This window comes from Amblyomma mixtum, chromosome 1 (assembly GCF_055824585.1).
Source record: "Amblyomma mixtum isolate Tamu chromosome 1, ASM5582458v1, whole genome shotgun sequence".
Taxonomy (NCBI): Eukaryota; Metazoa; Arthropoda; class Arachnida; order Ixodida; family Ixodidae; genus Amblyomma; species Amblyomma mixtum.
The window spans coordinates 168,570,090-168,582,119 of NC_143012.1; the positions used below are offsets into that span (position 1 = coordinate 168,570,090).

Genomic DNA, 12,030 nt, shown 5'->3' on the forward strand with positions numbered 1-12,030 from the left:
AAGCTCTGCGTCGCCGTACGGCAGCATGGCGTCTAGCATCATGCGGACCTCCCTGCCATACACGAGACGGAACGGGGTGAACTGGGTGGTTTCCTGCGTCGCGGTATTATATGCGAAGGTGACGTACGGCAAGACCTCATCCCAGGCTTTGTGTTCAACGTCGACGTACATCGAGATCATGTCCGCCAATGTTTTGTTGAGCCGTTCCGTTAGACCATTGGTTTGGGGATGATACGCTGTTGTCGGTCGATGAGCAGTATGGCTAAGCGCTAAGATGTCACGTAGGAGTCGGGCTGTAAACGCCTTGCCTCGGTCAGTAATGACGGCCGATGGGGCGCCGTGTCTAAGCACGATGTCGTGCATAAAGAAGTGGGCAACTTCGGCGGCAGTACCTCGCGCCAGGGCCTTCGTTTCAGCGTAGCGGGTCAAGTAGTCTGTGGCGACTACGATCCACTTGTGGCCGGAATACGAGAGAGGAAATGGCCCCAGAAGGTCCATGCCGACTCTGTCGAATGGTATTTGTGGCGGCTCGATGCACCGAAGCAGTCCAGGAGGCTTGAGCGCGGGTTTTTTTCGCCGCTGGCATTGCCGGCATGTCCGGACATAATGCTTGACACTTGAAGTTAGGTTGGGCCAGTAATAGTTCTGCCGGCCGGATTCGGGATAAGGTGCGGGTAACTCCAAGGTGGCCGGAAGTCGGTTCATCATGGCAGGCAAGGAGGACTTCATCCCGCAGATCAGACGGTATGACGAGCAGGTAAGTTGTCGGACTTGAAGTAGAGTTCTTTTTATAAAGCACCCCTCTCCGCAGGCAGAACGACGATAGTCCACGAGCTAGGTTTCGTGGTATCTCAGGGCACCCACCTTCGAGATGTTCGATGAGCAGACGGAGCTCGGCGTCTGCACGCTGTCTGGAAACGAGCTGAGATGTGCTGACCGCTCCAAGGAAGCTATCATCGTCGGTGGTGTCTTGCGGAGGAGGTTCGACGGGAGCGCGTGACAAGGTATCAGCGTCGGTGTGTTTCCGGCCTGACTTGTAGGTGACGGTGAAATCGAATTCCTGCAGGCGTAATGCCCAACGTGCTAGGCGGCCGCAAGGGTCCTTTAAATTTTTCAGCCAGCACAGCGAGTGGTGGTCGGTGACGATACGAAACGGTCTGCCATAGAGGTATGGGCGGAACTTGGCGGCGGCCCAGACTACCGCTAAACATTCTTTTTCCGTGGTAGAGTAGTTCAACTCAGCACGCGACAGCGCGCGGCTGGCGTAGGCAATTACTTTGTCGACACCGTTTTGCCGCTGAACTAGAACGGCGCCAAGACCGACGTTGCTCGCATCCGTGTGCACCTCCGTATCGGCATCTTCGTCGAAATGTGCCAGGATGGGCGGTGATTGGAGTAGGCGTCGTAACTCGTCGAAGGCAGTCTGTTGTTCGTTGCCCCAAGAAAATGACGTGTCATCACGGGTTAGGAGAGTCAGAGGGCTGGCGAGCTGGGCGAAGTTTCTAATGAAGCGGCGATAATAGGAGCACAGGCCCAGAAAACGTCGGACTGCTTTTTTGTGGGAGGGGACCGGAAAGGCAGCAACGGCAGCAAGCTTCTCTGGGTCAGCGCGGATTCCGTCAGCACTAATGACGTGCCCGAGGAACTTCAGTTCGGTGAACCCAAAGTGGCATTTTTCTGGTTTGAGGGAGAGGTTGGCGGATCGAACGGCTTTGAGGACAGTCCTGAGGCGGTGCAGATGTTCCGTGAACGTTGCGGAAAAAATGATGACATCGTCAAGATAAACAAGACAGGTCTGCCACTTCAAACCGGTGAGAACGGTGTCCATCATTCTTTGGAACGTGGCAGGAGCACAGCAGAGCCCGAATGGGAGGACGCGAAATTCATACAGCCCGTCCGGTGTAATGAATGCGGTTTTCTCACGGTCCCTCTCATCAACTTCTATCTGCCAATAACCACTTCTGAGGTCGACCGAAGAGAAGTACTTGGCTTGACGAAGTCGGTCGAGGGAGTCGTCGATACGCGGTAGCGGGTACACGCCTTTCTTGGTCACACTGTTCAGCTTCCTGTAGTCGACGCAGAACCGTAGTGTCCCGTCTTTCTTTTTCACGAGGACGACAGGAGACGACCACGGACTGCTTGACGGTTGGATGACGCCGTCTGTGAGCATCTCTTCGACCTGTGTTTGAATAGCATCTCGCTCACGAGATGCTCACCAGTGGTCGCGGTGCACTCTGCTCAGCCTACTCCTTACTGGGCGGATCGGTGCCAGGCACCGCGGAAGACTGACCTCTGGCGCACTCCGGATCAACGCCCGCTCTGCTACCACTGTGGTGAGGCCGGCCATCTCTACCGGCGGTGCCCCTATCGCGCAATGGGACTACGCGGTTTTTCTGTCGACAGCCCCCGTCCACGCCCTGGAGAGCGCCCTCAAGACATCGCCGAGTATGTCACCCGCCAGCGTAGTTCACCATCTCATCCGCGCCGCGAGTCGCGATCGCCCTCTCAAGGGAGAGAGAGAGTAGCAAAATGCTTAACAAATCGAATATCGTCGAAACAATGCTAAAACAAACTGCGAATCGAAATTAACATTTTCAAATACGAAATAAAAGGAAGATGCATGCGGAAAGAAATACTTTCAAATATGAGATATTTCTATCTACTGATAGTAACCGCAATAGTGCGATTACCCCTCAGCAAGTTTATTCAGAAGAACTGCGGATTACAGAAATCTTAGTTTGTAGAAAAGAAATAGTGACAAACCTCAATGTAACACTGAAAACTCAACCTCATGGTAAGTAGAAAACCAGCGAAAAAGACGCATTCACAAGGAGGAGAAGTACACAGGACAACGCTGTACTTCTCCTCCTGTGTACTTCTCCTCCTTGTGAATGCGTCTTTTTCGCTGGTTTTCTACATACCATGCACCAACTGGCCCAACAAGCTACGCTTCTTCAATACTCAACCTCATGTTCGTGCACAACGCTTTCTTTTTGTGTCAGTTATGTTTCACTGTTTTAGAGAGTTTATTTTAGTTTGGATGAGTGACACTTGCATCTCGGCATCAACCAACACTTTGTTTTTTCAGCTCAAGCTCTGTCACAGAAGCGGCGGCACGCTTCCTTTCCTGTTCCTTCCTCACTGCATCAGCCCTTTCTGCTCTCGTCCTCTCCAGCTCCTCTTTCCACCGTGCGTTCGCCCCACGGACCATTTGGAGCATCCTCTTGGTCAGCTGAACGTTGGCAACTCCTCCAGCCGAATTACGGCGTCATACACGATTCGCTGGGCGACCAGATTGCTCCTTCTGATTTTCAACAAGGCATTCTTTGTTAATAGAAAATCCCCGCTCGACAGACGCATCTCCGTGCGAAACAGACAGAATCATTTTCACAAACGTGAAGAGTTTTGTTCGAACCACAGATGCCTGCCCAAATCCAGCCGATGCGTGCTCCTATTGAAATTTTTTAATGTCGCTTGCGTCGAGGCTAAGTAGCATACATGCTTGTAGGACCGCATCGCCCGGTCAGCTTCTGTTCCTGTCATCCACTGGTGCTCCATCACAACTTCAAGTGCATGAGTTAGACGCCGTTCCCCGTGATCGGGAATCAGCGCGCACGCGGGATCCAGAGATGACGATCGCCTCGTCAGCTAGAACCTCAACGGCGACCTCTCCACGATCTTTTTGGCGCAGTTCTTCACGAAAGTGACGCAGTCCCTTCTGAACCCCAAGATAGCCGAATCTGAAGGTTTCGGGGCCTTTCGGAGCGCATTCTTCATAGCAAACCCAAGGTCAACCTTGGGGGTCGCAAGTACGTTGGCAGTCAGGTCCATGTCCGCCTTGATCAACTTCAAAGGAGTGTCCGCTGTCATTATTAATTATTTCTTCACTATTCTGCACATTAGTGATCGTAGAAGGTTCTCCAGTGCTGCGCCAAGAAATGGAAGCATGGGCGAATCGGTCTGGAACTCAGCCAGGAACGGCTGCAGTTCCTCCGCGATGCCAAGCATAAAGGTTAGCTTTGCAGACAGCAGAGGATCGCGAATAGCTGTTTCTACCACGCAGTAACTGGAGCTAGTCGGTCGGTTATCCTCGTTTCGGCACGACTCGACGTACACTTTTAGGTACGGTAGAATCTCAATAGCTCTTGAAATTACACGAACATTTTCAAGCCACCGCACAGCGCAAATCTTCATAGGGTAAATGTTGCTCCCGGTTATGCGTGCGTATTCAGCGCGTCGTGCAGGTACACATTTGAATAAGTTGTACAAAGCCCGAAGAAATTCCACGAGTTGCCAACCTGTTGCCGCATGTCCGGTTTCGAAAGCGCCGTTCACAACATGAAGGCCACACCTACCAACTTCGAGAATACGACGGCCGTCGCTGGATTCACAAAGTTCTTGTTTGATCTCACGGAGAAATTCTGCATTTACATTTGGCCCATCCATTCAGATGTGAAGAATTTTTGATCGGGAGAGTCCATCTGTGGAAGTTTTAAAAGCGGACACCAATTCTTCCGCCTGCGTGCGCCCCATAGAGCTTGACGTCAAGTAGCGCGTTTTGACGCTCTGCTCTGCATCCGACCAAAAGCGAACCAACACGTCCATTTGCTCTCTTTGTGCCGCTTTGTTTAACGATTCGTCAAACGCCACGTCTAAGCGGGAGGCTTGGCTTACTTCCGACATGAGGTTCTCCTTGACGAAAGGTGCTAGGCCATAGAAAATAGTATATCCTACCTTGTCATTGCCAAGCTGCATTTTCTTGGCTGTAGCTGATGATGGGAACATCAAAGGGAACAGAGAAGCTTATGCCGCGGCAGAACGGAGTGATGTGTGTGTCACAACAGCATTGAGGCACCACGTTACTTCAGCATTTAGGACTTCTAAGTCACGCTGAAAGATATCCTTTGCTGTACGGTCGGGCTCGATGTTCGTCGCCGTAGTTGAAGCACTTGAAGGATGCGCAGAAACAGACGGCACTGGCTCGGCATTGGTCTCAACGGTGGCCGGCCATGTCAAAAATGAGGCTACAGAGGGTGTCCCGGCTCCGGTAATGGCCAGTCGGTGCTTCTTACTTTCAGCGTGACTTGTCACCGCTCGTCCTCCCCTGTTGCTGAGCGAAAACTGCTTTCTGCATAGCGCGCAGTACGCTGCGTTTGGGTTACATTCGACGGGTCTAATCCAGGCTGCAAATTCGCAATGTTTCGCATTCGTCCAGTCCTGGACGAAAGTGCACTTGAAGGCCATCACGCTTGACACGTCGCACACAGAGTGCCTGCGGCACCACAGCAGCTATTAAAACTAAGTCGGTTCAAAACGGCGCAGCTAAGTACGGAGAGACTTCGTTGCTTCGCCAGCGTCGCCAGATCGCGATAAGGCGGGAAACTATCCCCCCCCCTCCCAAAGCTGCGCTGCTTGCATCGCGTGTGTGCACCCCCTGCGGCAGAAATGGACGCTTCCATCAGCGAGACGCGCAGGGAGGAAGAGTTCACTCAGAAACACAGGAAAACAAGGGGAGGCCGCTGGCCGTCGAACAGCACACGTGCGGACAGAAGAAACCGTGCGCTCTGTCGTCGCCCACTGAACCAATGTTCGCAAGCTCCGACCCTCAGGCCTCTCCGACCAGCCGCTCGTCGTCGCCTGACCGTCATCGATCTCCCTCGCCCCAATCAGCCGCCCGTCATCTCCTGGCCCGTATGTTCGATTCCGTTCGGAAAACTAACGGCTTCAGCGTGAAAAGAAATTCAGCGAGAGGAAAAATTTGAAACACTGCGAAAAGGCATTTCACAATGAATAGCAGTGGTTCCTGATGCTAGGGGAGCAAAAGTGCACGAAACAATTCCTTTTAAACTTGAAGCCTGAGTGCGCTGATTTTGGTGACAATCAATATGAATTCACTCATTTATATCACTGAGCATAGAAATGTTTCCAGGACAAGAAAGGAAAACTTGTTCTTGTGTAAATCATTGCGTGTATATTCCAGCAGTGTTAGCGGCTGGAATAAAAAAAATGCCAGTGGCTTAGCTCCTGTTAAGCCTGGATATACAAGTGAAAAGTTGCAGTTACGCTTTGTTTGACGTAATGGCTGTCACAGTTCGCGCACAATGCACTGGGAGCACCACGGTAGCGGTGCAGATTTTGAGCCAACTCCCTCGCTACCACTTTTGGGTCTTCTTTTCTTCCTTCCATGGCGAATGTCTGCGCCTCTTCTACGGCCGCCGCCGCCGCTCACGCGTGCGTTCTCGCAACGCCTTGCGAAAGAACCTTCTCTCGGGAGGGAGACCGCCCTCCCAACCGTCCGAAGCGGTTAACCGATGGCGAGGAGAAGTAACGACGGAGCGCGCGCCACGGCGCGCGGCCTCTTTTATGTCCGCCGCCGCTGCTCGGGCGTTATCGCAACGGCTTGCGAAAGAACCTTCTCTCGGGAGGGAGACCGCCCTCCCAACCGTCCGAAGCGGTTAACCGATGGCGAGGAGAAGTAACGACGGAGCGCGCGCCACGGCGCGCGGCCTCTTTTATGTCCGCCGCCGCTGCTCGGGCGTTATCGCAACGGCTTGCGAAAGAACCTTCTCTCGGGAGGGAGACCGCCCTCCCAACCGTCCGAAGCGGTTAACCGATGGCGAGGAGAAGTAACGACGGAGCGCGCGCCACGGCGCGCGGCCTCTTTTATGTCCGCCGCCGCTGCTCGGGCGTTATCGCAACGGCTTGCGAAAGAACCTTCTCTCGGGAGGGAGACCGCCCTCCCAACCGTCCGAAGCGGTTAACCGATGGCGAGGAGAAGTAACGACGGAGCGCGCGCCACGGCGCGCGGCCTCTTTTATGTCCGCCGCCGCTGCTCGGGCGTTCTCGCAACGCCTTGCGATAGAACCTTCTCTCGGGAGGGAGACCGCCCTCCCAACCGTCCGAAGCGGTTAACCGATGGCGAGGAGAAGTAACGACGGAGCGCGCGCCACGGCGCGCGGCCTCTTTTATGTCCGCCGCCGCTGCTCGGGCGTTATCGCAACGGCTTGCGATAACGCGATAAGAACCGCTAGCAGCGGCGAAGGATAAACCGATGGCAATGAGGAGGAAGCTCACCGCGGCGGCGCCGAGGGATGGCTCACGCGAAGCGCGGTGTTGACGAGCCTAGTGAAGCTTTTCGTTTCTAAAGTGAGGATAAGTAGGTGTTTTTTTTCAGTATCAAGCTAAACAGGTACAGATGTCAAATATTAAACCAGGTCACCTCCGTACCACCCGGCGCCAAGGCGGCGAAAAGCCATCCCTGTGTGACGTATGTGGAAAAAAATTCAGTGAGAGGAATTTTGAAACACCACAAAAAGGCGTTTCACAAAGAGCGGCCGTGGTTCCTCCTGCCCTTAGTCACTAGTTTTGCTAGGTACCATTTTCTATGCAAGCTAACGAGCTGAGTACCCTATGAAAGGTGTCAGTAGCTAACATGCATCATTAACTACATTCCAGTACAGAAGACAGCAAATATTTGCTCAACTAGGTCCGATAGGCCAGCTTTCCAAGCATGCGCTTTCGAGGCGAAGGCTATCTTGTGCATCAAAGTTTACAGCCTTTGTTTAACCTTATCCTAAAACCTGGCAGTTCTCGGAGGTTGGCCCTGTGCTGCCCTGCTGGAGGTATGGGCTTAGCGTAGGCCTGATCACTAATGCTCCGTCTCGAGGACATTGCACGCTGTGCAGGGCTTCCTGGCCGACCTGTCGACCAGGACTCGGACACTGACGCACATTCGTGGTGCACCAATCAGCTGCAACCACTTCGTGGCCTCTTCTTGGCGGCGGACATCGGGCTACGCGTCCCAGTCAAAACGCGCTACAGGAATTTACGACAGAAAACTTCTGTAGTCTGTCGTATTTTGGGCTTGTAGTATTTGTGTAGTCTGTCTTCTGTCTCAATTCTGTAGTCTGTAGTGTCGTATTTCTGTAGTCTGTCTTCTGTAGTGTAGTGTTTCTGTAGTCTGTCTTCTGTAGTCTAGTATTTCTGTAGTCTGTCTTCTGTAGTGTAGTATTTCTGTAGTCTGTCTTCTGCAGTGACGTATCTCTGTAGTCTGCCTTGTGTAGTGCATTTCTGTAGTGTGTTGTATTTCTGTAGTTATTACCAAGTACGCTTTATTTACCAATTAATATGCAGCTACAGAGCAGCAGTCCATGCATTCCTGCAGTACAGCCAGGAACAAGAACACCTCACTTGGAGCAAATCGGTTATTTATTTACATATATACAGAACTTTTCTTCAGCAGGTCTCTCTTGTTCACTGTCCTAGTGAAGAAAAAGAACAGTGCTATATATAGTATGCATGCACAACAAATGCATGTAAATGTTACAAAAGTCATACAGTGGAATCTCGATTATCCATTCACCTTTCATGCAACGACCCGCATTTTACGACAAATTGGCATGGGCCCGACATAAACTCATAGGAATAATGCATTAAAAGCCTCAATTATACAACTGAAGAATATGCACGCCCCGCTTCATATGATGGCTAGCGGGAACAGTCCAGAATAGGAGAGACATTGGCATGCAGAGCACTTTATTGGCAGAAGTGACGTCAACCAAGCTGTTTCCAGACAGAAATCAAGGCGGAGACGTGCATGCAACGTGTGACCAATTGCACCATGGCCTGTAATGACGGTTCTGTCGACGGCTTAGACTCAGTCCGTGCGTGCAACCCGCATCCACCAGTGCGAGGCGGTCCGCCTGGCCCGTTTTTCTGCGCGCTTCACTTACGAAGACGTTGGGGAAATAAACTGCACGTTAATAACACCATAAAGTTATTGTAGAGGCGGTAAAAAGATTAGACATTCCTGTGATCGTCGGTGGCTAGTTCAAAAGAGCTTCCCGCTACATCTTGAGTAAGGCGCAGGTTAGGCCTACAACACCACGCAAGTGGTGTACTGTCAGCCGGCAGAACGCACATCACTGCAGAAATCGTTCCGAAGGTGAACACTGCGCTTTCTGTTTTCCTTTACATGCGAATTCTTAGTACAGATACTGATGCCTTCTGCGTAGTGACAGCGGTTCTAGAGAAAGTTTGAACAGAAAGACATGTCACTGGCAGGGTCGTATACTGCGCGTTGCACATCTGCGAAGCGTTGGAGTAGTCATATTCCTGGCGCGTCGTCCATATATTTTGTTCGAGATTCATCGACATCTACTTAACGTGCAGGAAGAGAGCGCTCGCATGCCTTGTCTAAAGCCACCTTTTCGACGCTGAAAAGCCTGGCTGCGCACGGTCTGGAACAATGCATCTCCCGCTTGAAAGGTACCTGAGAAACAGGAAAGGCAACAGCGTAATGCTAACATACCTATTGTATGGCTATATACATATGCCGGCATTAGTATTGTGCGTTAGCGAGAAGATGAATAAAAGCCTGTTGGTGTCAGGCATGCCGGCAACAGTTGAAGTGCCTCAAAAAGTGCTTTACTGCAGCATTTGCACTATGAAATCATGGTCTTGAACTGTAGTTGTGAAAACGTGATGGTGCTTGGGTGTAAAAACAATCAGCATGTTGACCTAATAAGCAGGAGTTTATTGTAGGAAATGCTTTGGCAGGTGCTAATTTAATTAAAGCCAAGTCAGCAGGGTTAACTGGAGATATGGGAGAAGCCTTTGTCCTGCAGCGAACATAATTAGGCTGATAATGTTTGATACATTCATAAGCGCCAGTGTTGGCTAAAATTGGCACTTTGTACCAGTGCAAAGCCAGAAAAAATTAAAAGACCTGTTGAAGGTTCCAGAGGGTCCAGTAGGTGCAAACAATGTGAACATGACGGTTTGACATCTCAGACATGCAAAAAAATGCTTCAAATGTTCCTTTTATCTCAGGAGCTCCAATTATCTGCTGAAGCACGGCAAATGGAGGCCAACAGAAGGCAACAGTCGCTCATTAAGGAATGACACTCTGCCCGGAAATAACGACTGACAGCTTTTTCATTTGGTAAAGTAGCGAAGCGAAAAGAATGAACTGAGAAGGCACTAGAAAATCTCTTTCACCAAAGGACCTTGCAAGAGTGCCTGCAATTCCGTATGGGCACGAAAAATGACTCGGCTGCATCAGAACGGTATGCAATGGTCATGAAAAGCGTGGGACACAATGTACTGGTACGGCACTGTGGCCTCATTATTGACCCGAGCTCGCCATGGTTGGGTGCCAGACCTGACAGGCTTGTATTTGACCCAGAAGTGAATCATGGTGTCTTAGAGATAAAGTCTTTCTATTCTCTGAAAGACAGTGATGCTAGTGTTGTGGCTAGCAAGAGCTCCCTTCTTACATTAGAGAATTAAGGCCCAACTCTCAAAAGGGACGCAGAATATTACTATCAGGTGCTCGTGCAGATGGCCCTGATAGGTGTCTGTGGGCTGATTTTGTTGTTCACTCCGAGAACTGGATAGTAGTCGTGTGGATTCGTTTTCTTAAGGAGTGGGCAAATGTGTTAATGAGTGGGGAACTTTTTCAAACTGCAGCGCCTTACTTTGCCAACCGGCAGACCTCAGCCACTACAGTTTAGCCATGTGACGAACCACTGCCTAAATGAATGACCCCTTTGAGTGTGTAGCGCCCGGCGACGCTATAACGCGCTGGCGCTGAGATCGGCGTTCCCGCGCTAGAGGAAAATAAAGATGGACAGCGCGTGCTGGGCGCGCACGCCGGGCACGGGCAGTCCGGGACTAGAAGCCTGCCACGCTAATCGTCTCTCTCTGGTGCTCCGCTACGATCCCGCAAATCTTCAACAGTGGTGACCCGGCAAACCGTGCTTTCTATCCCAGCGGCGTCCTAGCATGGCGTACTGGCAGCACCCAAGTTTCGACCCGCCGCTCCCGGCGTTCCGGCCGGCAGGCGTCGGCGGGTGGTTCGCCCAACTGGAGGCTGCGATGTACCTGAACGGCATCACCATCCAGCCGTTCAAACACGCAGTCCTTTGCGACATCCTCCCGCCCGATCTCCTGCGTCGGCTCACCTACTCTGCCTTCGGCTGCCGGCCATACGATGAGCTGCGTGCGGCCGTCTTGGCTCACTTCGGCGCCTACTATGTTCCGCCGCCGCTCTACGACGCAGCGAATCCGTTTTCGCCGCCGCCAGCCTCTGGCCCTGCACCGGCCTCGCTCGCGCCCACGCAGCCTTCATCAGAACCCGGCCCGCCTCAGCAGCCCCTCGCCGCCTCGCCGCCACTCCAGGCCAGCGTCTCCGGCCCAGCTTCTTTAGCACCGACCGCACCAGACGCTGCCGCATCGCTTCCGACAGCACATCCTGCTACTCCGAACACGCTAGCAGCACTGTGCGACGACTCCACGGCCCCAAGTCCGCAGTCGCTCCCTCAGCAGCTCGGTGAGGTGCCTGGCCCGCCGCGGTTTGCCACGTCAGCGAACTCAGCGACTGATGCGCCTCGCGCCACCCTGTTGAGCGCCTCTGGCCATACCGCCTCCCATACGGACGATACAGCATCTACGGCACAGCCCGGTGAGCAACTTATCTTATCTGCAATAGTGCCGCCGTCAGTCGAGCTCTTCCTCGACGAGTGCCCCACTCCGCCAACGTCTGTACCCTACTGCGTAGCATCGCTGCCAGCCGAACGCTCACCTACCGCCTCATCGCTCATTCCGCCAAAGTCGTCAGTCACTGACCTGAGCGATAGTGCTAAAGGCGAAGTGAGATTGCCGCCACCGCAGCGTATGCCACATACCAGCCCCACTACCCCGCGGCCACACCGCCTGCCCAAGAGGCCCACCCCAAGCCCTCAGTATTGTCAACCGCTTCTCGGAGTCTGACCCTGGCAGCTCGACACTGTCGCAGCAAGCGTCTGTTTTGGTGCCTGACTTGAGCCACCTTCAGCAGCGAATGGTCCAGCTACCCACACCGAGCAGTGCGGCAGTTGTCCATCCAAAAGCTTTGTCTTTTGCTCCCAGCCAGCCATCTGATGTAGCAGTCTCAGCTGCATGGCCTGTCACTGCAACAACCTTTTTGCAGCCACCTACCGCCGACCATGCTCACACGCGCATCATCCCTGGCCAACCGCTCCGGACTGT

At 52.7% G+C, this 12,030-nt stretch overlaps 1 pseudogene; it reads right to left on the reverse strand.

Annotated features, from left to right (window-relative positions):
• Positions 1-3,648: 3,648 nt before the first annotated feature.
• On the reverse strand, positions 3,649-4,446 carry LOC149369733 (uncharacterized; annotated as a pseudogene).
• Between the last annotated feature and the right edge of the window lie 7,584 nt (positions 4,447-12,030).